At 34.8% G+C, this 25,631-nt stretch overlaps 1 pseudogene; it reads right to left on the reverse strand.

Annotated features, from left to right (window-relative positions):
• Positions 1–11,294: 11,294 nt before the first annotated feature.
• LOC127161201 (NLR family CARD domain-containing protein 3-like) lies at positions 11,295–18,614 on the reverse strand (annotated as a pseudogene).
• Between the last annotated feature and the right edge of the window lie 7,017 nt (positions 18,615–25,631).

Genomic DNA, 25,631 nt, shown 5'->3' on the forward strand with positions numbered 1-25,631 from the left:
CTGCATTTAATACTTAATGCATTAAAATATAGCATAATTTAATTTGTTTAACTGTGCATGTGGTAGTTTTTTTTATATTTTTACTTTTACTTCTGCTAAAACTGCCAAAAATTTCACTAGCCGGGCCACAATAAGTAAATGAATAAAATAAAATAAAAATAGTTTGTTTTTGTTGTTTTGACCCAATTCCAGTACCTCAAAAACTACTAGCTTAGCTAGTTTAACAGAAATAAAATAAGAATAAATAAATTACAAGTAAATGCACAAATAAATACAACAGACACAATTAAATAAACAGTGGTTTAAGTTTTTCAAGAAGGTCTAACAAATGTGTCCAGGTACAGAAACTGAATAATCAAATGTAAACTAACATTGCATACTCTTCACTAAATTAAATATTAAAGATGATGTTTGTATTTTTTTTTTTTTTTTTTTTTTTTTTTTTTTTTTGAGACTGTTCTAAAGATTGTACTAAATACCTATCTGCAGATAATTAGGAAATATGCTTGTTTCTCAACAAAAACTGGTAATTTTTGTTTTATTAAATAACAGCCTGCACAATGAGGCAATTGCAGTTATTCATAACACAATATACATTTTATTTGTATATATTGTGCAGAGTTAGCATGTGATTTGTACTTATAACTAATGTTATATGACTTTATATTATGCATTTTGTTGACAAAGGAGGATAGGCCCCTCAAGGCTGGTTCCTTTTAAGGTTTTTCTTCAACACCTCACCAGAGTTTAAAGCCCTATCACACTCTATTACTGAAACATGCATTTTCTTTGAAGCTGCTTTAAAACCAAATGTATTGTAATTGCTATACAAATAAAAGCAAACTGAATTGAATTTTAAAGGCATTAATATTTATTTAATCTCTGATAGGTTAGACAAGGAAAAATATTATAACTACTGACCTCAGTATCTTCAGCTGACAGTTTGGACTCTTCAGTCCATTCAAGAGCAACTTCACTCCTGAATCCTGCAGGTCATTGTTACTCAGATCCAGCTCTTTTAGGACAGAGTATGAGGATTGTAGAGCAGATGACAAAATTTCACAATCCAGAGCAGTGAGATTACAGCCAGCAAGACTATTAGACAAAATATAGAATATAAAATGATATTATTTAAACCTTTTCAATACACTGTAATTTTTATTATGAATATTTGAGAATAACACTTACAGAGCTTTTCTGCAGTTGATCACAGCTGGTATCAGTCTTCTTCTCCCCTCATCTGATGTGTTGTATTTCTTGAGGTCCAGTTCATCCAGCACCTCCTCTGACATCTGAAGCATGTAGGCGATTGTTGAGCAGTGAGCAGGAGAGAGTTTCTTCTCTGAGTGTTTGTCTGATTTCACAAACTCCTGAATCTCTCTGGACAGAGTCTGATCTTTCACTTCCAGCAGACAGAGGAACAGACTGATGGATCTTTCAGTGGAGAGTCCATGTCCATCTTTGATCTTCTCTTTAATGTACTGTGTGGTTTTCCTGATGCTCTCTGAGCTGTTCTCTGTGTGTGTCAGTAGATCCTGTAAGAGTCTCTGATTGGACTCCAGTGAGATGCCCAGCAGGAACTGCAGGAACAGATCAAGCTGTCCATCTCTACTCTGAAGGGATTCATCTACTGCAAATTTAAGCAAATAGTGTAGTAAAGCAAAATTCTTCAGTCCCTCCATAGTTTCAGTCACATGGTAGTAAAATGCATAGAAAGCAGCAAGAAACTCCTGAACACTCAAGTGGATGAAGCTGTAGACTTTCCTCTGATAAATCACAGATTCCTCCTTAAAGATCTCAGTGCAAATCCCAGAATACACTGAGGCGTCAGTGACGTCTATGCCGCTCTCAATCAGGTCCTCCTCATAGAACATCACATTGCCCTTCATCAGCTGTCTGAAAGCCACTTTAGCAAGTTTCACAATCACTTCTCTGTTGGACTGCAGGAGTTTCTCTGGATCTCTCTCTTCATACTTCTGATTCTTCACGTTGATCTGAATCAGCAGGAAGTGGATGTACATTTCAGTCAGCGTTTGAGGGATTTCTGCACTCACATCTTCTTTCAGGAGCTTCTGAAGCACAGTGGATGAGATCCAGCAGAAGACGGGGATGTGGCACATGATGTGGAGGCTTCTTGCTCTTCTGATGTGTGAGATGATTCTGCTGGCTTGATGCTGGTCACTGATTCTCTTCCTGAAATATTCCTCCTTCTGTTGCTCATTGAATCCCTGAATTTCTGTCAGACGGTTGATGTATTTGGAGGGGATCTGATTGGCTGCTGCTGGTCTGGAGGTGATCCAGATGAGAGCAGAGGGAAGCAGCTCTCCTTTCATGAGGTTTGACATCAACACACCCACTGATGAAATCTCAGTCACATCACAAACTTTCTGAGCATCTGAAAACATCAGTGTGATTCTGCTTTCATCCAGACCATCAAAGATGAACACAACTTTACACTCCTCATAAATCTTTGAGTCCAGATCTTGAAGTTCAGGATGAAAGTCCAGCAGAAGTCTGTGAAGACTGTACCGATGATTTCGGATCAAGTTCAGCTCTCGAAATGGATGCACAAACATGAAATCTACATCCTGATTGGCTTTTCCCTCAGCCCAGTCCAGAATGAACTTCTGCACAGAGATGGTTTTTCCGATTCCAGCGATGCCTTTAGTAAGAACAGTCTTGATTTGGTCTTTCTCCTCACATACTGGTTCAGGTGAGGCTTTAAAGATGTCATTGCAGTAGATTGGAGTGTCTTGTGAGTGTTTTGTTCTGTTTGTTTTCTCCATCTGTAAAACCTCATGTTCTTCATTTATGCCTTCACTCTCTCCCTCTATGATGTAGAGCTGTGTGTAGATCCTGTTCAGGAAGGTTTCATTCTCCTGGAGTTTGGTTCCCTCAAATAATCTCTTATACTTGTTCTTCATGCTGATTTTGTGTTGGTCTTTGACTTTCTTCAGAACATCAATCATTATTTGAGAAGAATCCTTCAGGTGGTCTGTAGTCTCATCATCTGTTCCCACACTGCTGACGCAAAATGAAAAATAACTGAATACAGAGGACAAGTGTCCACCACTTCTTAGCTTATTCACTTGCTAAATGAAGACAGGATAAATTCATCTCATTTTCTTAAATGTAATGAATTTTCACAATCAATCAGTGTATCTAACAGGCATGCCAATACATATACTATAAAAAATGAGGCAAATGCACATCCTTAAAAAGACACTAGACACTGCATACAGAAAGACCACTATAGCATGCATCTACATACATACAGTACTGTGTAAAAGACTTAGGCCACTAGTATTTTCATTAGCTAAAAAATGGTTTAAAGTCAGTTAAAGTCGGTCTTTTGCTGTAGTGTGTCAGTAGGAAATATCAGATTACATTTCCAAACATTCATTTTGCCATTAATCGTAATAATCTAGTGAGATTTTTGTTTGCACAAGGAGTCTGACAACAGCAAGTGCTCTGCACAGAGATCTGATCTCATCATCATCCAGTCTGTCTGGAATGACATGAAGAAACAGAACAAACTCAGACAGACTAAATCCAGAAGAACTGTGACAAAGTCTTCAGGATGCTTCAAGAAACCTACCTGCAAAGCTGCAGCACTGTTAAAAGTTTTAGGCACTTGTGTAAAAATGCTGTAAAATGAGGATACTGTCATAAATAGATTTTCTTTTTCAATTACCTTATATTAACTAAATGAAATCAACATTTGGTGCGACCATTCTTTGCATTTACAGCAGCTTTTGCCCTAGGTGCACTTGCACAAAATTTTTCAGGTAGCTTTGCAGGTAGGTCTCTTGAAGCATCTTGGAGACGTTGCCACAGTTCTTCTGGATTTACTCTGTTTCAGTTTGTTCTGTGTCTTCATGTCATTCCAGGAAGACTGGATGATGATGATGAGATTAGATCAGTGTGGAGCACTGGCTGTTGTCAGACTCCTTGTGCAAACAAAAATCTCACTAGATTATTACAATTAATGGCAAACAGAATGTTTGGAAATGTAAACCGATATTTTTTACTGACACACTACAGCAAAAGATAGAAATAACTGACTTTAAACCATTTTTTAGCTGGTGAAAATACTAGTGGCCTAAAACTTTTGCACAGTACTGTATATCCATATCACAGTCAGCTGTACTAATAGTTTAGATTTATAGGTCTTTTTGAGCTTCACTTTTATTTCAAACAATTACAATCTGAAATGAAAGCATGTTCTGAATGTAAACTCCTTCAAGTCAGATTATATGAGATCATAATGACTGGAAAAAAAAAACACACACTCTTCACCTCAACAGGTCCTCCAGAAACAAATAAAAACCCTTTCATTGGCCTCAGTTGTGGGCCTGTGCCACTGATTTCAGCCCCATATGTTTTACTTAGCAATTTACAATCCATTCAGTATGATCTTGTTTGTTTTCCTATAGGCTGTAAATTTGGTTACACTTTATTTTGATAGTCCACTTTAGACATTCTAATAACTATAAGTAACGTTGCAACTGCATGTCAACTAATTCTCATTTATTTGCAACTACATGTCTACTAACTCTCAGAGCAGACTGTAAAATAAGTTGACATATACTTGCAAAATTTAGAAGAGTGTTAGACGATATTAAGCAGACAGTCTACTAATACTCTAATGACTAGCATAGCATAGAAAAGTATCTATGCAGAACGTATATGTGTATTTATGTTAGGAAATTTAGTCTTTCTGTGTACATTCTGAGATGTGCATTCAGACATTAAATGTGTGTTAACAGGTAACCTAAAGTGTTTATACTCACATAGAATCAGTGGTCACTGTTTCATTGCTGAGATAATCAGGCGGATCCATGGATCTGTTACTCTTTACAGACACACAGCTGGGTTTTGGAGATCTCCAGGACTGAGAACATCCCTTCTCTGTCCTCTCATTGAGACTCATTTTAGAAGTACTGTCCCCCTTTCTGTTTAGAAATCTACTAAGCCTGCTAAAACATATATACTTTGTAAAGGAGGCACATTCACTTCATACATACATACATACAAGAGGCCATTATATCACACATTACAGCACACAAACAGATGTTCTATTTGCATAGTAGTAAATATATTTGAACTTTAAAACCAGACAAGCTTTAGATAAATAAATAAACTGAATGCATTCTTCATCAAACCCTTCAGGTCAGAGTGTTTCTAAAAATATATCTAGAAAAACTGGTTTACTGCACAAACAGGAACACACAAACACCACCACACCTAATCAACAGATCCTCCACAAACAATCAAAAACCTAAAAACAGCTTAACATGTTTTACACACCCATTTAAAATGTATTCAGTGTATAGTATACAGCTTATTTTTGTTGTTACATTTATATTTATATTATACATATTATTTATTTATTTACATTTGGCCTATCAATTTTTTTTTTTTCATTTCAATCAAATATACAGAAGGTAAACTGAATTCAATTTAAATATAAATAACTTCAGATCAAAACCTATTCATAGTTAAATTGTTAAATCAACCTGTTAATCATTACACTTTATAAAATGTACATACCATGAGTTAAATTCAAAGTAGCCTTAAAAAAAGAGCATTAACCTATTAGCTTGTATATGATATCAGAACAGATTGCACCATTGATTTAATCAAGTGAATTGTACACAAATGGCTTCAGAAACATTTACAGCAGTTTTAAACTGCATAAGTGGTCTCATGTCATTTAGCTTTAAAACATGTACTCACCATGAAAAATACCCCGCTGGTTATAGCTGATTTTTTATCCTCTTTCTTTGACAATGTTAAAGCAGTTTTGCTTTCCATTTTTTGCTGATCAACTCATTCTACATGCTTTACTCTGAATTCAAGGAGGAACTGAGGAAGAAACTGAAAAAAAAAAAAAAAAAAAAAAAAAAAACAGAGAATGAAGTCCAAAAAATGAATGTGTAACTGCAAGCAATTAATTCAGCATTACAAAACAAACAAGTTATAATTATAATTATAATATAAATATAAACAAAAAGTTTATATTAAAGTTTATATTCTGCATTTTGTGGGTTGAGATTTGTGTTCCATTTAGTGCAAATAAATCATCAGTTGGTTGCATCCTCCTCTCATAAATTATATTTAATAATGTTCAGGTTTGTACATTTCCTAAAGGCAGGTGATAACCATATTTTCAGCATCTCATATAAACATTGAGTTGGGTGAAAACAGCAATGCCATCAATATAGTTTTTATATTGCTTTTAAAAAAGCAAGTTTCACAGACTATTATTGTTCATTGTCTTTTTGTTCAATTAAAAAACACTCCCGCAATTAAAAAGAAAAAAAAAAGAGAGACAGAACCTGTTCATAGTGCTCACATCTCTCTGAATGATCAGGATAAGGCTGTGGATCTTCCACAAACATCACCTTTCTGTTTTCCTCAGACAGGATGAGTTTAGTATTTGCTGTGTTTGGATCCAGTGTGAGATCATATGCATCTAAACACAGCAAGAGACATTAGAACGGTGTCATGGACACCATTTTTAAACTGTGTCTAGTACATGTCAGAGTTGTGTGGAGACCTACATTTTCGCAGTCCTGGAGTGATCCTGAAACGTTCTCCATAATTCAAACTAGACCAAGACACCAGACACACCAAACATTTAAAAATGGTCACAGAGCCACACTAACATTCATTAAAAATGTGATATTGATCATTAAAATGGATCAATATCTACAACCCATGAGAAGTAACAAACGTGGAAGCGCAGAGAGAGCAAAACAAAACATCGGTCACAAATTAGAAGTACAAAACAAGCAATTGTAAAGAAAAGGAGGATCGGAGGATTTCAAAAGAAATATTGTTTTACTAAGCAAAATAAAATAAAATGAATAAATACAAACTCAGGTCTCGCGAAACTAGCATCAGTGAGATACAGTTCACATGAATATTTTTTGTCAGACACCAACTTAAATAGACTGAACAAGAATAATTAACAAGACACAGCTGAACATAATAACAAAATCAAATCAATAACCATGACAACAGGAAAAGGAAGCAAACTGAAAATCCAAACTAACAGAACTGTGACAAGTGTTGTGAATTACAACTTCTTGTAAACTTAATTACAAAATCTTGAAACTTAAAATAGAGAGCATACTGCACTGCCACTATGTCTGTGCACTGTATGCAGATTTTTGTTTATTGAAAAAATTTTATGATATGTTTGGATTTATACAAGAATATTTTTATGTGCTTCATGAGATATGTCTCAGTGTTGTTATACTGGTGTCAGAGGTCACTGCTGACTGAATAGAGGGGAAAATCCAAGATCTGTTACTCTTCATAGACACACAGCTGGAATCTGGAGATGCTGTACTGTCCCTCTCCATCTCCTCCATCAGACTCATTTTAGAGGCAGTATCCCTTCTTCACAGAGATCAGCTTTAGATGTAGTGCAGCTCTTCTTCGCAGAAATAAGAAGCTGTCAAGCTTGTAAATACATATATTCTATATATGAACGTTTACATTTTCCATACAAAACACACTAAATGAATAATTGGGATGCCATACATGGTCAGTCAATGTCAGCATGTTCTCTAGACCAGGGGTTCTCAACAACCAGTCAACACAACACCCAGTCCTTGACAACCAAACAAAAATCTCTGCTGCGAGACTGTTACAGTTTCAGTTTACAGTAAGAACAAAAAATGTCCTAATGGTTTTTACCATTTTTCAAAACCCAAATTCAACACTGCTGTTTTACCTGTTCCAACTCATTACAAAGTTTCTGGTTCAAAAAGAAATGACTGGAGTATCATCTGACAGTGTTTTTCCTGTTCTGACTGCATGTGTTTTTCTCCATATGTAAAACCTTATTTTCTTCACTCCTATGGAAGCCCGTTTCTGCCACTAAAAAAAAAAAAAAATAAAAAAATATTGCGACTTTTTAATCTCACAATTCTGACTTTTTTTCTCAGAATTCCGAGATATAAAGTCGCAATTGCAAGATATAAAGTCAGAATTGTGAGATATAAAGTCAGAAGAAAATGTCAGAATTGCGAGAAAAAAAGTCAGAATTGTGAGAAAAAAGAATTCTGACTTTTTTTCTCGCAATTGCAAGTTTATATCTCGCGAATCTGACTTTATAACTCGCGATTGTGAGTTTATATCTCATTTTTTCTCAGAATTGTGAGATAAAAAGTCGCAATATGTTTTTGTTTTTTTTTATTTAGTGGCGGAAACGGCTTCCATAGCTAAGAGCAAATCATTTCTATCCACTGCAGATTTTGAGAGAGTAATTCCAGCTATCATTTTGACTGGATTATTGTTATTTCCATTATTATGGAGTTGATCTGGAGCACTACAGTGCTTACAGTAAAAAAATAAATAAATAAATAAAAAATAAAAACATTACTCTCTGCTACTCTTGCTTTCAAGCCCCTGCACAAAATAGCCCCTGCATACCTGTGCAATGTGGTGTCAGTCTACACTCTAAAAAATAAATAATGTAATAATAAAAAGATAATAAAAAATAACAATAATAAAACAGATAAATATTTATAAACAACTAGTGAAATAATAATTTTGTGCACAATCTTTCACACCCACTGATAGCTCTGAAGTAAACTAACCCTAAAACAGAACCTGCTTCTGTTTAGATGTAGTTTGATAACCAAATTACTTCCATAATAGAAATGAACATAACATAAATGTAAACTATATACTATAAAATATGATGTAATTAACACACGCCAGTAAAATGAACAACACATGAGTCTGTAGTATTGATATAGTTCATGCTAGAATGACAGCACTGAGTCTATATAAAATGTCTGAAGAACATGTTTTTCAGTATTTTTCAATGCATTATGTCTTACCTTCTTCAAAACAGACATCAGGTTTTCACAGGTGATATTCAGATTCTGAAGTCTCATCCTCCAGACCAATGTTTTGAGCTATTTAAGGAGCATCATATCAATGATTTCTTTTTACAAATGCATCAATATTTCACCAACATCAGGTGTTTGCTTTAAATGTAGTAGCTTAACAGCATGAGAGAATACATGAACAAATTAAATTAATTTTTATTAAACATAAAGGAATATAGGTAGGTCTATGTATGAATGTATGTGTATATACACACACACACACACACACACACGTCTGGTTTATTATCTTTGTGGGGACTCTCCATAGGTGCAATGGTTTTTATACTGTCCACACTGTATTTTCTATCCCCTTACCCTAACCCTACCCCTAAACCTAACCCTTACAGAAAACTTTCTGCATTTTTACTTTCTCAAAAAATCTCATTCTGTATGATTTATAAGCTTTTGTACCCATGGGGACCGCAGGCTGGTCCCCACAATGTCAAAAATTTCAGGTTTTACTATCCTTGTGGGGACATTCGGTCCCTACAATGTAGCAAAAACAAGTACACACACACACACACAGAGTCCTGTAGGAAAAACACCTTAATATAATCAACAACAAAACATCATCAACTATTACCAACCAATAAATAAATAGCTGTAACGATTTAATGAAATTAAGAAAACAAAACAGGACCAAACGTTCATTAAGAAACTATATTTAAAAAAAGAAATTACTGGCCATTTACAGATGTGGGATTATCATATCAGAGCTTCCCTGATGGACATAAACAGGCAAGGGTGAAAATTAGAGATAAACACCCCTACACATCACCAAACCCAAATTAGTCAAAATGTAAGAATAAATGTCCAGCTTTTATCGCACAGCTCTGTGTTTCACACATGAGAACGAATGTGACACTGTTCACTAATGTCATGTTTAGTCTGAAAGTCTCCCTCTAGTGGCGCATGCCATATTTCTCACATTCAAAAGCGTGAAGTCACTGAACACGCAGTAAAAATAAGAGTCAGTTAAAGTGGCAGTCATTCATGAAATGTAAATTTTAATTGCTTTAATAAGGGTGTATTTCTTGTCAAACATTATCCCACATGTCTGTCTCTAGCAGCAGCCTTTTTTTTGTGCTGTTGATTGTCTAATTCTGGTTGGCTGTTGTGTTTCTAGACTGCTCAAACAATTCAACCTTAAAAATAACTTCTCCCATAGATAAACACATGACAGGCGTCCTCCTGTTTCGTGTAATTCTTACAAATAGTCTAATCAATACCAGTGTTATTGTTGTATGTCTTCATAAGTCTAGATTGGTCTATCATTTACTACACACACATACAATTTATTGCAGTCAAAATATAAGAATAAGGTTAGGTTTCAGAGAGTTTAGGGGTTAGTATTTTATGTATGTTGTCAAACAAGTTTCTGATATCTGAAGCATGAAGCAGTGATCATTTCTCTGATTTCCAGACATTCTGCTGAATGTATTTTTGTCAAATAGATAATCTCCTAACAGACTGTCAAAAGTTGAAAGCTGCTGGAGTTTTCTACACATACCAAAGTGACATACAGACATACATCTCAGACAAAATAGCTATTTCATTTAAAAGGCATTTGTATTTATTATTTGATGCTGTAAACAGGCCAACAGTATATAAAGTGGCATATTTAATTCAGTAAAATGAGAGGAACATAAAAGCAAACAAACAGTGTCTCTAACATTTTAATGCAAATGAAAAATACATAAACATTCACTGGAAGCGTTGAATAACCACAAGAATCTGGAATATGTAAAAGTAACAACTAGACTGAAGCTCAGAAAGGTTTGTTGATCTTCATTATTTACAGTTTAAATTTACAGTTGTTCATCATTTGGGTGATAGAATCGGACTCAGTATATAATGTTGCTCTGATTTCAAGTCCTAAATATTTATTTATATTTATTTAATAATATTTATTTAATATTGATTTATATAACACATTTCATACAGAATGGAAACTATGAACAGAAACAGCAACATAACAGTAACATAAAATGTAGGTAGGACAAAAAAAATCCATCACTTAGAATTATAGATTCAGGTAATATAATTCCATAAAGACTCCAGTGTTAAAAAGCATGAGCTAATAATGACTTTAACACTGAAATTATGTATTTAAGAATGTTTTGATGGAAAGATGTTAAATAATTTAAAGTATAATAATATCATATTGTAAATAATAATAATGATATATTGTAAACTGTATTGAATTGTCTGTTTATTGATTGACTGTCAAGGGCTTCTGGGAGCTTAAATTTGAATTTTGACAGTTTGAATAGTCTTGGCTCATTTGAACATTCCATCAATGTCTATGGGATTTTTTACAGTTCAATTGTCATTTAATGAAAACTGAAAATCCAATCAATTTGAAAAGATATAGCACACCAAGTCATATTAGTCTGAGCTAAGCTGGTGGTTGGAGTTTTAAAGCTCTAGGAGGAGTTAGAGTCAGAAATCAGAAGAAGTAGCAGTTGTATTTTAAATAGCATTTTAGCTTACAGAAAGATACCAGAGTTCAGTTCAACCCTAAATCCAGCATAGAGGGGTTCAGTGAATGTGGTGTTGAATGTGTGTATGGGTGTGAGTGTGTGTGTGTCAGAGACATTGTAGAAGGTCAAAGTGCCGGCCGACACATCCACATACACTCCTACTCTGGTAGAGCGATGTAAAGGGGCTGTTATGTCTGTTAGCTTATTATCATGACAGGCAGTGTATCTCTTTTTACAGCAGTACAGACTCCAGGATTTGTCATTGTATCCAAACCAAGATTCTCTTACTCCGTTCCTGCTGATTCCTTTATATGCCACTGCCATATCAACGCATCCGCTCCATTTAACCTCCCAGTAACGGCGTCCAGTCAGACTCTCTCTGCACAAAACCTGAAGACACTCATCAAACCTGTCTGGATGATCAGGATATGGCTGATGCTCTAACACGCGTCTCACCTTTTGGTTTCCCTCAGACAGGATGAGTTGAGTGTGTGCTGTGTTTGGATCCAGTGTGAGATCACAGGCATCTGAACACATAATAAAAAAATATATACAGGTAACAGGTAAAATAAGTATTAAACATGTCACCATTTTTTTTAGTAAATATATTTCTAAAGGTGCTGTTGACATTAAATTTTCAACAGATGTCATTACAAGCCCAACCCCCTTGTGAGGAGCACCTGGTTGTGGCTGGTTTATGGTGAAAAGATGTTCTTTCCATTCTTAGATTTTGGCCCTGGAACATTCAGAAGTTTAGAAATCCTTTTGTAACCAATGCCACCAGTTTTTTCCAACAATAAGTTTGCAAAAGTATTGAGAGAGCTCTTTGCTTTTGCCCATCATGAGATGTTTCTTGTTTGACATTTAGGTAATAAGACACCTTTTTATAGGCTATCAGTTGCAACTGAACCAGCTAATATTAATTTTCATTGACAAGGGGTGGGATTGCTTTCTAATTACTGATAGATTTCAGCTGGTGTCTTGACTTTCAATGCCTTTTTGCAACTCCCTTTCTTTATGTGTTTAATACTTTTTCCCTGTGTCATTCCATTTTATTACAGATAACTTAATCATAAATTAATTTCTGAACTTATTTGGTATGTTTTCTTTGCATGTATCGATTACTTGGGTTGTTACTTAGTAGTTGACATCTGAAATTTCATGTCATATATATTTATTCATATATATATATATATATATATATATATAGTGTACAAATGGGGAAAATTCAAGACCATTGTTACCCTCCCCATCAGTGGTCGACCAACAAAGATTACTCTAAACGCAAGACGTGTAATAATCCACAAGGTTGCAAAGAACCCAATGTAACTTTTCAGCAACAAAAGGTCTTTCCCACATTTGCTAATGTTAATGTTCATGAGTTCACCATCAGGAGAATACTAAACAACCATGGTGTGCATGGAAGAGCTGCAAGAAGAAAGTCACTGGTCTCCAAAAAAAAAAACCAAATTCAAAGTTTGCTAAAAAAAAAAAAAAAAAAAAAAACAAATGCCAAACTAAAAATTCTGTCCATGGATGAGACCAAAATTGAACTTATTGGTTTAAATGAAAAGCATTATGTTTGGAGAAAGAAAAACTCTGCATTTTGGCATAAAAACCTTAGCGCATCTGTTCATTTTCTGCCATGAAGATGGAAACACAACATGTGTGTGTGTGTGTACTGTGGTTGGATGAGACCAAAATGGAACTTATTGGTTTAAATGAAAAGAAATAGTAAATGTTTGGAAAGAAATGCAAAAACATGTTTTCTGCATTTTTAGGCATAAAAACCTTATCGCATCTGTACATTTTCTGCCATGAAGAAATGTGTGTGTGTGTGTGTGTGTGTGTTTTAAACCTACATCTGTGTGGTCCTGCTGTCATTCTGATTTCTCCTCCACACTCCACACTGTAAACACACAAGCACATACATTGAACTTTTCTCTCACATTGATTGTCAGGGCAGCTATCACAGTCAGTATTATTTACAGAACAGTTTTACAGTTTTAATATTATCTTATAATCATGCACAGTTTGCACCATCATTGCAAGATCATTTGACATATCAGGAGCAGAAGACTCAAAAAGTTCTAAAATACCAGGAGAGAACATTTATATAAAGACACTTTACTCTGATACACCACTGCACATTTCTGTGATTTTTGATTTAACTAATACTTTAGGTGTGTGAATCAATCATTTAATTTCCTTTTATTTTTCAGTTTAATTTTCATTTTACGTGCAAAGTTTAGAATCAAATATAATATCAAATCAATTCATTTATTGAATCAAAATTAGAACCAAAACCATTAAAACCGATCAAACTAAATTGTTAGTTTCCAAACTATTCCAATTCCTAGACATTAATTTATGTATTATATTATGTTTTTGAAATGTTCCCATGTGTCCCCAAAAAGTTTTTTTTTTCCTTACACACAGTACAGTATGTCACTATTAGTGTTTGACTTACTTGAGTATCTGCAGTTTATAGTTTGGATCCTCCAGTTTGTGTTTGAGCAGCTGGACTCCTGATTGTCCTGGGTGATTGTAGCTCAGATCCAGCTCTCTCAGGTGTGAGGGGTTTGAACTCAGAGCTGAAGACAAATAACCACAGCCTTCCTCTGTCACCATACAGCCACACAACCTACAGACAAACACAGTCAGATCATCAGATACACATCAACATTATGTCAACATTATGTCAGGTTGACTCTACATTGTCCCATATATATTCTTACACACCTCAGTTTCTCCAGCTGACAGTTAGGGTTCTTTAGTCCATCAGAGAGTAGCTTCACACCTGGATCTTGCAAGTCATTGTCAGCTCAGATCCAGCTCTCTCAGGTGTGAGGGGTTTAACTCAGAACTGAAGACACAAAACCACAGCCTTCCTCTGTCACCATACAACCAGACAACCTACAGACACACATCAACAGGGACAATGAGATTATTTGTCACATTATAAAGTATCCTCAGCATGTGGCAAGATGGACAAGCCTTCCAATGATTATCAGTTTGTTAATTTTTAATTATGTCACATTTTATAATATATTTTCCTGAATAATTTGGCTGGAGGGTTAAAATTGCAGTAGTTTCTTTAGGTATTTTTCAGGAACTGAGGTTACTGTCAGTTTTATATTTTTAACAATTCTATTATTGCTTGTAAAACAAATTAACTTCACTGAAACAGTCATAAAACAGACAAAGTATACTGAAACAGACAAAAAGTATACTTTATTTAAATGTAGATGTACTGAAATGTATACTAAATTACCATGATTTGAAAATGTTTTAAATAAATTAGTTTTTCGTTGTTAAGTACCACATTAGTGTACTACATAACTACACTTTAAATGGTTAAATGGCATTTTTATTTATTTATTTATTTTCTTTTAGGGAGTGTAGTTGTATAATTTTGCATTCAACACATCATGAGACCAGTTAAAAGCCCAGACTCTTCAGTCCATCATAGAGCAGCTTCACTCCTGAATCTTGTAGGTCATTGCTACTCAGATCCAGCTCTCTCAGGACAGAGTTTGAGGATTGTAGAACTGATGACACACTTTTACAATGCTGGGCAGTAAGATTACAGGATTGTAGTCTGTGTGGAGAAAAATAAATAGTGATGGAATATGTATTAGACAGATTTTATCATCTGGAACACAGTTTTGGGGGAAAAAATGTAGTAACTGATATATGTAAGTGATATAGTAGAAGCAAAGCTAAAACTACAATGACAGCTAAATCCTGTGATTATTCACAATGCTTATTTTAACAAGGCATTTTTAGTTTAAATTTTTTTCATCTGATTCAATAATTTAACTCTTTAGAAAACATCTTTATTGGGGAGCTCATTTCATTGTCCCATAGGGACACTGGTTTGTATAATTTCTAGAAAACATTACATCAAAACATGAACTCTACACAGAATAAATATAAGATAACACAAAGAACAAATGATGTGTATCAAAAGATTGTCGAGCTTCACAAAATAGTGAAGTAAATGGTGACTATAGGAAAATAGCTAAAGTATTGAGAACTCCCCTTTCCATCATCACAACAATAATTTAAACAGCACCTACATCACCACATTTTTGCAAACATGATATAAGTTTAAAAGGATACATAATGATAGAAAACTGTCCCAAGTTGATTCAAAATAAAGACATGGAACTCTTTCCTGTTAGAACACAACAAACTTTTGAGAAAGTTTTACTTTCACTTTTCAATGTCATGGAAAAACAACCAAGAAAAAAAAAAGTTTCAAACATTCCAAAAAAGAAAAAAAGTTTGAGACACTGCTTAATAAGTTAACAGTATTTACCAAACAACAACAACAACAAGAACAACACACACACACACAAACTATACACCTACATCATACACATTTTTTATGAACAAACAGTGATTATAAACATGTCAGCAAAAGTGTTGCAGTACATAATGGCTCCAATTAAAATTAATGTCTGTGTGTTTGATGTCAAAATAAAGATATGTAACTCTTTGGTCCTGCTTTGTTGACCTTTAGATCTGTCAAGTTTTAAAGTAAAGTTTTACTTTGTGCACATTTTCAATGTCTGGCAATGCCAAAAAAAGCAGTGGTTAGCTACATGTCTTTTTTTTTTTTTTTGCTTAGTAACTTGCACAAATTTAGCTCTTAACATATTATGTTATCGAATAGAACCTAATACTACAACACTCAACACAGCTAATGAATCATCAATGTTAAAAATAAAGAATGTGAACACTGACATTGTGCCGCTGCATTTGGTGAATCTCCACTGAAATGCATACATAAGAATGCTTATTTACAGGTCATTTAACCTGTTTCATGTCCGTTACTATTGGCGTGTCTTCAAAGCGATTACATGCTGCGTTTTGCTCTAGCTGTATGCTAAATTCTGCTGCTAATATGCTTAATATTTTGCTCCTGCATATGAAGAACACTGACAACTTAGAGTAAACTGTTTATGGTTGCTCATTGAATTTAACATAGTATGTTATCGAATAAAACCTAATACTACAACAGTCAGCACAGCTAATGAAACATTGACGTGTCCTCAAAGCTCATGTACTGATGTTGCGAATCAACCAGCTGCCTTCATGTAAATGTTGTCATTATGTCAGATTGAGTTAGACCTATCAGACTGCGTCATCTAGAGTTTCATGCCAGAACTTTTTATATATACATATGTAACCCCTCTTCCCGGGTCCTACTCGCACAGAGCTCCGAGCAGGTCTCAAACCTGGTTCATGGGAGGTGGTCACACTAACAAAGAGGCTAAAGACTGCAGCCTCTAGCATCAGTCGCTAGAGCGCCTTTTCAAATCAGGGGAGTGAGGTTTACCTGCACAGCACCTACCGCTGGCCTCCGTTACACACAGACAAACATGCACAGACACAAACACATATACATGTACTTACAGCGCTCTTCTGGTGTTTTTGATCACAGGCATCATTATCATCAGTGCTTCACCAGATCTTCTGTATTTCTGCAGTTCAAACTTCTCTTGAGTCTCTTCTGACATCAGCAGCACATAAACACCAGAGCTGACCACTGAGCAGAGGAGAGATTCTGTGCTGAAAGATTTCCTGAGCTCAGATACTTCTGGATTTCCTCTACAGAGTCATCTTTCAGTTCACTTAGACAGTGGAATAGGTTGATGGTCCTCTCTGCTGATTTTTCAGTCTTTATTATGTTTTTGATATAATCAGTAGTATCTTTAATGTTCTCTGTTTTTAGTTCCAGTTCTGGCAGCAGTTCCTTCAGGTCATTCTGATTGGACTCCAGTGAGAGACCCAGCAGGAACCGGAGGAAAAGGTCCAGGTGTCCATTCTTGCTCTGTAAAGCCTTGTTGACTGCAGCTTTATGAAGGTCAAATAATGTTTTGGAGAGTTCCCATGTCAATTTTTTCATCCAGGATTTAAGACAAGCATTTCTTCCAAAGCATTTGTATTTGAAAAACACGTAGAGAGCAGCAAGGAACTCCTGGACACTGAGATGTACGAAGCTATAAACCTTTCTCTCTGACACAGCTTTTTCTGTCTGAAAGATCTGAGTGCATAACCCAGAGTACACCGACCCTTCACTGACATCTATTCCACACTTCTCAAGATCTTCTTTGTAAAAAATCAGATTTCCTTTCTGCAGCTGTTTAAAGGCCAGTTTCCCAAGCTTCAGAATAATCTCATCAAAAGACATGACTTTGGGTTTAGGTTCAAGATCATCACAGTATTTTGTTTTCATCTGTTGCTTCTGAGAGAGTAAAAAGCTTGTGTACATCTCTGTGAGAGTTGTGGGTGTTTTGTCATTGCTCTTTCGAGACAGCAGAGGCTGAAGAACAGTGAGAGAGATCCAGCAGAAGATGGGGATGTGGCACATGATGTACAGACTCCTGGATTTCCTGATGTGACGGATGATGTTTCCAGCAACCTCAGGACTGCTGTTTTTGATGAAGTATTGCTCTTTCTGCTCATCGTTGAATCCTCGCACCTCTGTCACCTGATCAATGTAGTCTCTGGGTATCAGACCTGCTGCTGCTGGTCTGGATGTGATCCAGATGAGAGCAGAGGAGACCAGACGCCTTTTGATCAGGTTTGTAACTATCTTACTCACTGTTGTTTTTTTATGAAGATCTATAAATCTATCACTGTCATGAAATTTCAGAGGGAAGCGACATTCATCCAGCCCATCAAAGATGAACATGACCTTACCCCATCTTCAGGAAGAGAGGACAGTTCTTCAGATCCACTAAAGAAGTATTGGTTCAGCAGTTCCATGAGGCTGCACATTTCTTTTATCCTATTCAGTTCACGGAATGGAAGTGGAAAAACCAAGACTATATCCTGATTTTCTTTTCCTTCAGCCCAGTCAAGGATAAATTTATTAATGGAGATGGTCTTTCCTACACCTGCGATTCCCATCATCAATATTTTTCTGTTTTGTTGACCAGTATCATTCTGAACTTTAAACATGTCATTGCACTGTATGGCTGTGTCCACGGCAGTAAATCTGCTGTGATTTGATTCAATCTGTCTCACCTCATGTTCACTCACTATTCCTCCCGTCTCATTCTCCACCACATATAAATCAGTGTAAATATTACTCAGATATTGCATATGACCCTGTTTGCGAATTACCAACCAATATCCGCTTGTAGTCCTCTTGTAACTTATTCTTCAGTTTGAGGCTACTTTTTCTGTAATGATGACAACCAGCTGTAGGGTCCTCTGCAGTTGAGGCTTTTTGAAAGACATATGGCAAAGGGTAAGCAAACCATTATGATTTCCCTGATAAACAATCAGTGGATTTTATTTAAAGGGGTCATCGGATGCCCATTTTCCACAAGTTGATATGATTCTTTAGGGTCTTAATGAAAAGTCTATAATATACTTTGGTTAAAAATTCTCAATGGTTGTGTAAAATAACACCCTTTTTACCTTGCCAAAATCAGCTCTGCAAAAATCATCCCATTTTGGTCGAGGCTGCTTTAAATGCAAATGTGCTCTGCTCGCCCCGCCCCTCTCTTCTCTCTGTGGAGTAAGGAGCATGTTTACTTTAGCCCCATTTAGCTGCTAAACTTGCTCACTAGCACATTATTAGGAAAGGCGATCACAAAGATTCATGATTCAAAGATTCAAAAAACCCTTATACTCACTTCTGCTGTAAGTGAAGCTGGATCACGAATGATTCGCACAAACATAGATGGACCTATGTAGATCGGGAGGCACATTCCCTTCACAAACAAACATAATCTACTGCATCTTCAGCGGCTGATAAACAATCTACATCCAGCAACACAACACCTCAATCGCTCAATTCTTGTCTTATATCTTACATGTAACTTACATCCCTGCTCTGGCATCAAAACAATGGAGGTGGGACTGTTGATCTGAGGTAAGACACTCATGTCAATCAACTATTGTGTAACACCACAACAACAGGCATCTGAGAATGTCTCGATTTAAAAAAGGGAATATTATTTTTCCAGATTAATTAAAACCACTGCATGGATTTTTATCATTATAGGGTAGATTTGTACATACACTACAACACACATTAATGTTCAAACAACATGAAAAAGTGAACTTAGCATCCGATGACCCCTTTAAAACTGTAGTACGTATTAAGAGAAGATTGAATCATTTTATCAAATCTCAGTCTTTTTATTATTATTTTTTTATTTGTATTATTTTAGTTAAAATGTTATATATGCAATAGCCAAATTCCCTAAAAATTCCAATTATTCAATCCTTTGATCATATTCCAAAGAATAAAATCATTACAATACAGCCTTTTATCATTTGTTGTGGACACAATGAATGAATTATTCATGAACGACCCATCACTAATATGTGTAGAAAACACAGAAATGCTGTGGCTTGTGCAGCATTAAATATGTGGGTGATTTTTTTTTTTCTTCTTCTTGAAAAACCTACTTTTTCCAATTTCTCCTAGAGTATTAACTGGATTTTGTCACTGTAATCATCCACTGCCAATACAAATTTGGTGACAGTGCCACCTATTAGTAAAATGTTTTAAGCTATTATATTACACAATAAGTACATTTAAAAGTGATTTTAGTGCATCAAAATATTTAACTAATGCTTGACCTTCTAATTAATGCTTGCAGCTGCATTTTCTCTTGTACATACATGAGTACCTATATGTATTTCCCTGTACAGACAGTGATCAATATTTACCCTCCATCTTTTTTGAATTGAAGAACATGGAAGAAGCCATCATATTTCCTGTCTGACATGTGAGAACAATAAAAATGTATGAAAGGGACATACAATTACAAAAACATATCAGCTAAGCAAAGAGAAATGTTTAAGTTTAACAGTCATTTTGTACTTCACATTGAAAGTGTCACATTAAGTAAGCACTTCAATTTAATTTTAATATATTACCTTCCTTATGCTTGTTCTCCAAATCTTCAGCCAGATTATTCTGGTCCATCTTCTTCAGGATGCCCACCACGATCTCCACAGCTTCTTTTGGTCCAAAAGACGCCACCATCTTGTCCACTGTGTCTAAAACATCTGCATTTTCCATTTCAGAATTTGAAATAGGCTCTTGATTCTTTAGGTACCACTGAAACATCTTTAGATCATCTTTTACCAGTTCCTTCAGTGAGTTTACAAGCAGCTCTTTAACATATGCCATTGTCCTTCAGCCTTCAGTGGTTCACTTCAGCATGACAAAGTTAAAATATCTTCAGTAATTTCACTGTAAACACATCTAAGTATTTAAATGTTTTTTGGATGATGAGATGAAGCTGCATTCAGTTCAAGTCAAGTCAGGACTCTTAGAGGCATCTCACCCAAGCGTATCTGTTAAACAGTCAGCGATTTCCTAGTAACTCACACAAGAGTCACACAAAAGTGGGAAACTACACACACACACACACAAAAAAAGAGAAACAAAAGCATGCACATCACATTAGAAATTCTAAGAAAAAACACAATATGAGTACACGTATAAGTATGTTACTGTTGAAGACTATGAAAACCTTTGCATGGTCTAAACAAATTATTTGAGCTAAATAATGTAATTCTGCTATGCAAAAAAAATCCATTATTTTAGTATTTATTAACTTATTGTACAGTCTCATTTACAGTATTTATATAAAGTTCTTGTATGGTTTCTCTCCTAACTATTTATAGTTTGGATTTTCATTGTGTTTTCTGGATGTGATGTTTAGATTTTCCAGAAACATTTTTAGAAAAACAAATGAAATCATATTGTCAAAATCTCAAAATATAAAAAGCAAAACCACACAGAAAGAATTAGTCTCAAAAAAGATGTACAATTCAGAAGATTAAGATATTATAAGTAAAACCAGGAAGGCAGGCAGACAGACAGCAATGAGACTTGTAGTATTCTTAGTGAATAATCGATCCAGGTAAACCACATTTTAACTTGCAAAAAGCCAACTCCATTGTTAATGAAATCGCTCTCACCTGATGGATAGAGGTCAGCAGTTCAATAATCCCTGGTGATGTCCTAATCAGATCAGTCAGGTTCGGTCAATTTAAGGCTTGGTAGAAGTTTCTTTCAGGATCAGATAATAGGTTATAAGAAATAAGTCTTATTTTAAAAGAGGTTTAAACAAATTACCATTTGAAATGGTTTCGGTTTAATAAAACAATATAACAGGTTTAATCATAAGCAATACGTTTAAAATACCAGCGAGAATGTCTTTACCCGAGTTGTGGCAAGTTGTGACATTATATAGTCTTGCATAAACATCAAAAAGTCTCCTCCTTTATTTCCATGTAAGTCAAACATTTGGTAAATACATACGCACACATACATATTACTCTCAGTGAGGAGGGCCCCTGGTTGCCATGGTAATCTTAGGCACAGGATGTGTGTGACCTTCATTCTCACTGAGAAAAATGACTCAGTGGAGTTGTAATTGTAACACGAAAATATTAATATTTTCAACAAATAAATCTATGTATGTAACATACTTATTATCAAATTGTTTCAAACACGTGTTTTTTACAATTAAATGTTGTATGTATAACATTGAGTAATCTTTACAAGGCTTTTTGGATGTGTGCCTTTAAGAGATCTATTTAAGTATAATGTACTTAAAAGACTAACAGGTGGATTAGGCTGCTAATTTTGAATTTTCGGTTCAACGGGTGAGAAGGACTGCATTTTTCTCCATGGCTATCAACCCAAAGGATGCTGAAAAGGTGAGAATTAAATCACACATGAGCAGATTAATTGTCGAATGCTTTAAATATAACCAAGTATGCAATAATAAAGCAAAATGTTTGGTTTATTTGCTGGTTCATATGTACTCCTGCATTTAGCCTTGAAGCTAAAATCGGCTAACGATTTTACACCGTTTTTCATTTTCTTTATCGACACTTTAAGTAATATACTTTGTTTTAATCCACTCAGTATTAAGCATATATATATATATATACACACACAAACATAGCCAGATGAAACATGCTGGGTTTACAGGTGTGTGGATGGGTTTTGCTAGACAATGCTCAATTATATTTTGAAAAATACGCATCATTAAACTGCAGCTTCACACTGTGACATCTGAGCATGTGCATTTTAGTCAGTTTGTCACCCTACTACAGTGGTAAAAAGAGTGAAATGAACAGCATCTTTTTTATATCTCTCTCTCCCTGGGAAGCAAGAGTGCAAGCTTTGTTGAGGTCAAGACTAAAGTTTTTAAATAATTAAATAAAGCCCTTATTTATCTGTCAGCATATGCATGAACTGAAATAGATAGATGATAGATGATGTTGTGGTTCACAAACAACAGATCATGTCAACATTGGAAGAAATGTTCCAGGTCAAAAAAAAAAGAAAAAAAGAAAAAAGAGAAAGAAAGAAAGAAAGAACAACATCAGCTCTACTGTACAGACAAATCTCACATTTTTATCCAGAACACTCACCTGCTTTCATCGGAAGTGCATTACTATTGATATTATTTTTGTTTCTAAAAAGCAGATAGTTAAATATGATTTAGACACTATACAGGTGAATAATGTTTACATAATCTGAGACCCTCTTTATGACACAGCTTCTGTGTCTGATTTCATTCTTCAGCTTCAATGACAAGAATAGCATTTTAATGATGTAAAGTTGTAAAGTTTTAGTTGTATTTCTGATTAATTGTAGTGATTCTGTGATTCATATTCAACTACAAATAACAGACATGAGAATGATTGGAGTCCTACTATATACCAGCTGATGCCAGTGTTTAGTGTGCATATCTCCCTCCAGTGTTAGCCAGCAAACATACTCCCACCTTTTCTATGAATAGTTTTTTTTTTAATTGTTTTTTATTTTTGATTGGCTGATGTCGCTGCCTCTCAAAGCCTGGTTGTTAATAAATTTTTATGCTCTGAAGAGAAAGGTGCTGCTGTAAAAGTGAGTTTTCACTAAAATTTCTGTAGTAAGTTTTGACAGAATACGTTTTTTTTCCAGTCAGAAAAGGGTCAACTTTGTTTTTAGACATTTAACTCAGAAATCATGTGACCTGAACATTAAAATGAGAATTAAAAATTAATTGTTTGTAAAGGGCAGTGTCAAAAGTAGAGACAAAGTAGAGTATGCTGTACTAAATACAGCATAAAAATATTTGTTCATACATTTATCATTTATACACTACTACTGATAAATCACCGAACCGAAATCTATTTGGGCAACTTCCTGTGTGTAAAGGTCATCGCAGGTGCTTGTTGATCTGCATGGTGAATACATTCTTATTAATTTCCTTAAAGTTGGTTAATTTCTGACAATTTCATGTGTCACACTTTATTAGTGTCTGTGGTGTTATGTTGATAACTTGTAGATCTGACATATTTTAATCAAAATTTTGATAAAAACATACTTATAGTAACACTTTATTTTGATAGTCCACTTTAGACATTCTACTAACAGTAACTTTCCAACTGCATGTCAACTAGTCATTAGAGTATCGTATCTTCTAACACTCTTCTAAACTTTGCAAGTATATGTCAACTTATTCTACTAAAAAGCCAAGGTTCAAGAGCCCAACTAAAGCAAACACTGATCTCCATTGTGGTAGTGAAAGAAAAGGATGGAAAGGAAAAAATAAAAAATAAATAAATAAACAAAACCACTGCAACTCTCTTTTGTAGACATCTGACAGAAATAAAGTCAGTCTGGTAATAAGTTAAGCTGGTAATGCTGTTTTAGAAGTTGTTTAATCAAATCTTGAGAGATTTAATGTCTTCTTTTATTTGAGTTGATTTCATCTAAGGCTGTGGCTGAAGTCAGTTATTCTTGTGTTTTTCTTTTATTCAGTGATTCTATTTGTTAACAGCAGGTGTTCATCACTAATGCTCACTTATCTCATTAACTTCGGCACTAATTCAGTATTACTCAAACACTCTGTAGTGTTGACACATTATAAGTGTTCATTTAAAATTGAGGATTTTGCTGTGGGGTTTAAAGGGTTAAAGAGGTAAGATAAAAAACAAAAAAACAAAAACAAAATGAAACGTAATTTAACAGTAATAAACTGTAATTAATTTACGGCAACACACTATAGAAAAACAGTAATATGCTGGCAACCATAGCTGCCAGTAGATTACTGTTAATTCAAGACAAAAAATAGTAATGTACGGTAAAACATAACAGTCTAACAGATTTATCAAACTAAACAAAAAAGTTATAGAAAGTTATAGAATGTTATAGAAAAATAATTATGCAAAGTCATTAACTGATAAGGTTTAATTTGTTAATCGGTTTAAACTAATCTGTTTAATTTAGTTTTGTGGGTCACCATTGTGCTGGAGAGTAGAGCTTGTGCTTCAAAAAAGAAAGAGGCGCAAGCACTGATGTTTTGCTGCTTTATTTAAAGAGAGTAAATGTGGAGTTGCTGATATAGTGACAGTCTCTACTAAGCACTTTAGTACATACATTTGTGCTATTGTTAGTTAATGACAATCATTTTTTAGTGGACTCAAATGAAACTAACTCTATATAAACACATTTTTTTTTTTTTAACTCAAATGGTTTGAAGCAATCGGTTTCCAAAATAAAATGAGTTACCACATGGTATAATAATGGTAACATAAAGTAAAAATGAAGAGCTGTAAATAACAATATAATGCTGGCAACCACAGCTACCAGTAGATTAGTGTTATTTTTTACAGTGCAATTTTTTAACAAGCTGATGAGCAAGACAAACCAAAATTTTACTGCTACTTCAAAAGAGCATCTTGATAACACCATATTGAGCAACTATAGAGAAGTTTTTCAATAATCTTGCCTATAAAAGGAAGATTTGATCTTCCGTTTATTGGCAAGATTATTGAAAAAGTTGTTTTTTATCAGCTGGACTACTACTTATACTCAAATGGATACCTTGACAATTTTCTATCTTGTTTCCAACCACATCACAGCACAGAGACAGTGCTCATAAAGATAATAAATGATATTCGCTTAAATTCAGATTCTGGCAAAATATCAGTGCTGGTGCTACTAGATCTTAGTGCTGCGTTTGACACTGTCGATCATAACATTCTTCTAGAGAGACTGGAATACTGGGTCGGGCTTTCTGGGATGGTCCTCAAATGGTTCAGGTCATACTTAGAAGGGAAAGGTTATTATGTGAGTTTAGGAGAGCATAAGTCTAAGTGGACATCCATGACATATGGAGTCCCTCAAGGCTCAATTCTAGTGCCGCTCTTGTTTAGCCTGTATATGCTCCCACTGAGTCACATA

Source organism: Labeo rohita, chromosome 1, assembly GCF_022985175.1.
Source record: "Labeo rohita strain BAU-BD-2019 chromosome 1, IGBB_LRoh.1.0, whole genome shotgun sequence".
NCBI classification, from domain to species: domain Eukaryota; kingdom Metazoa; phylum Chordata; class Actinopteri; order Cypriniformes; family Cyprinidae; genus Labeo; species Labeo rohita.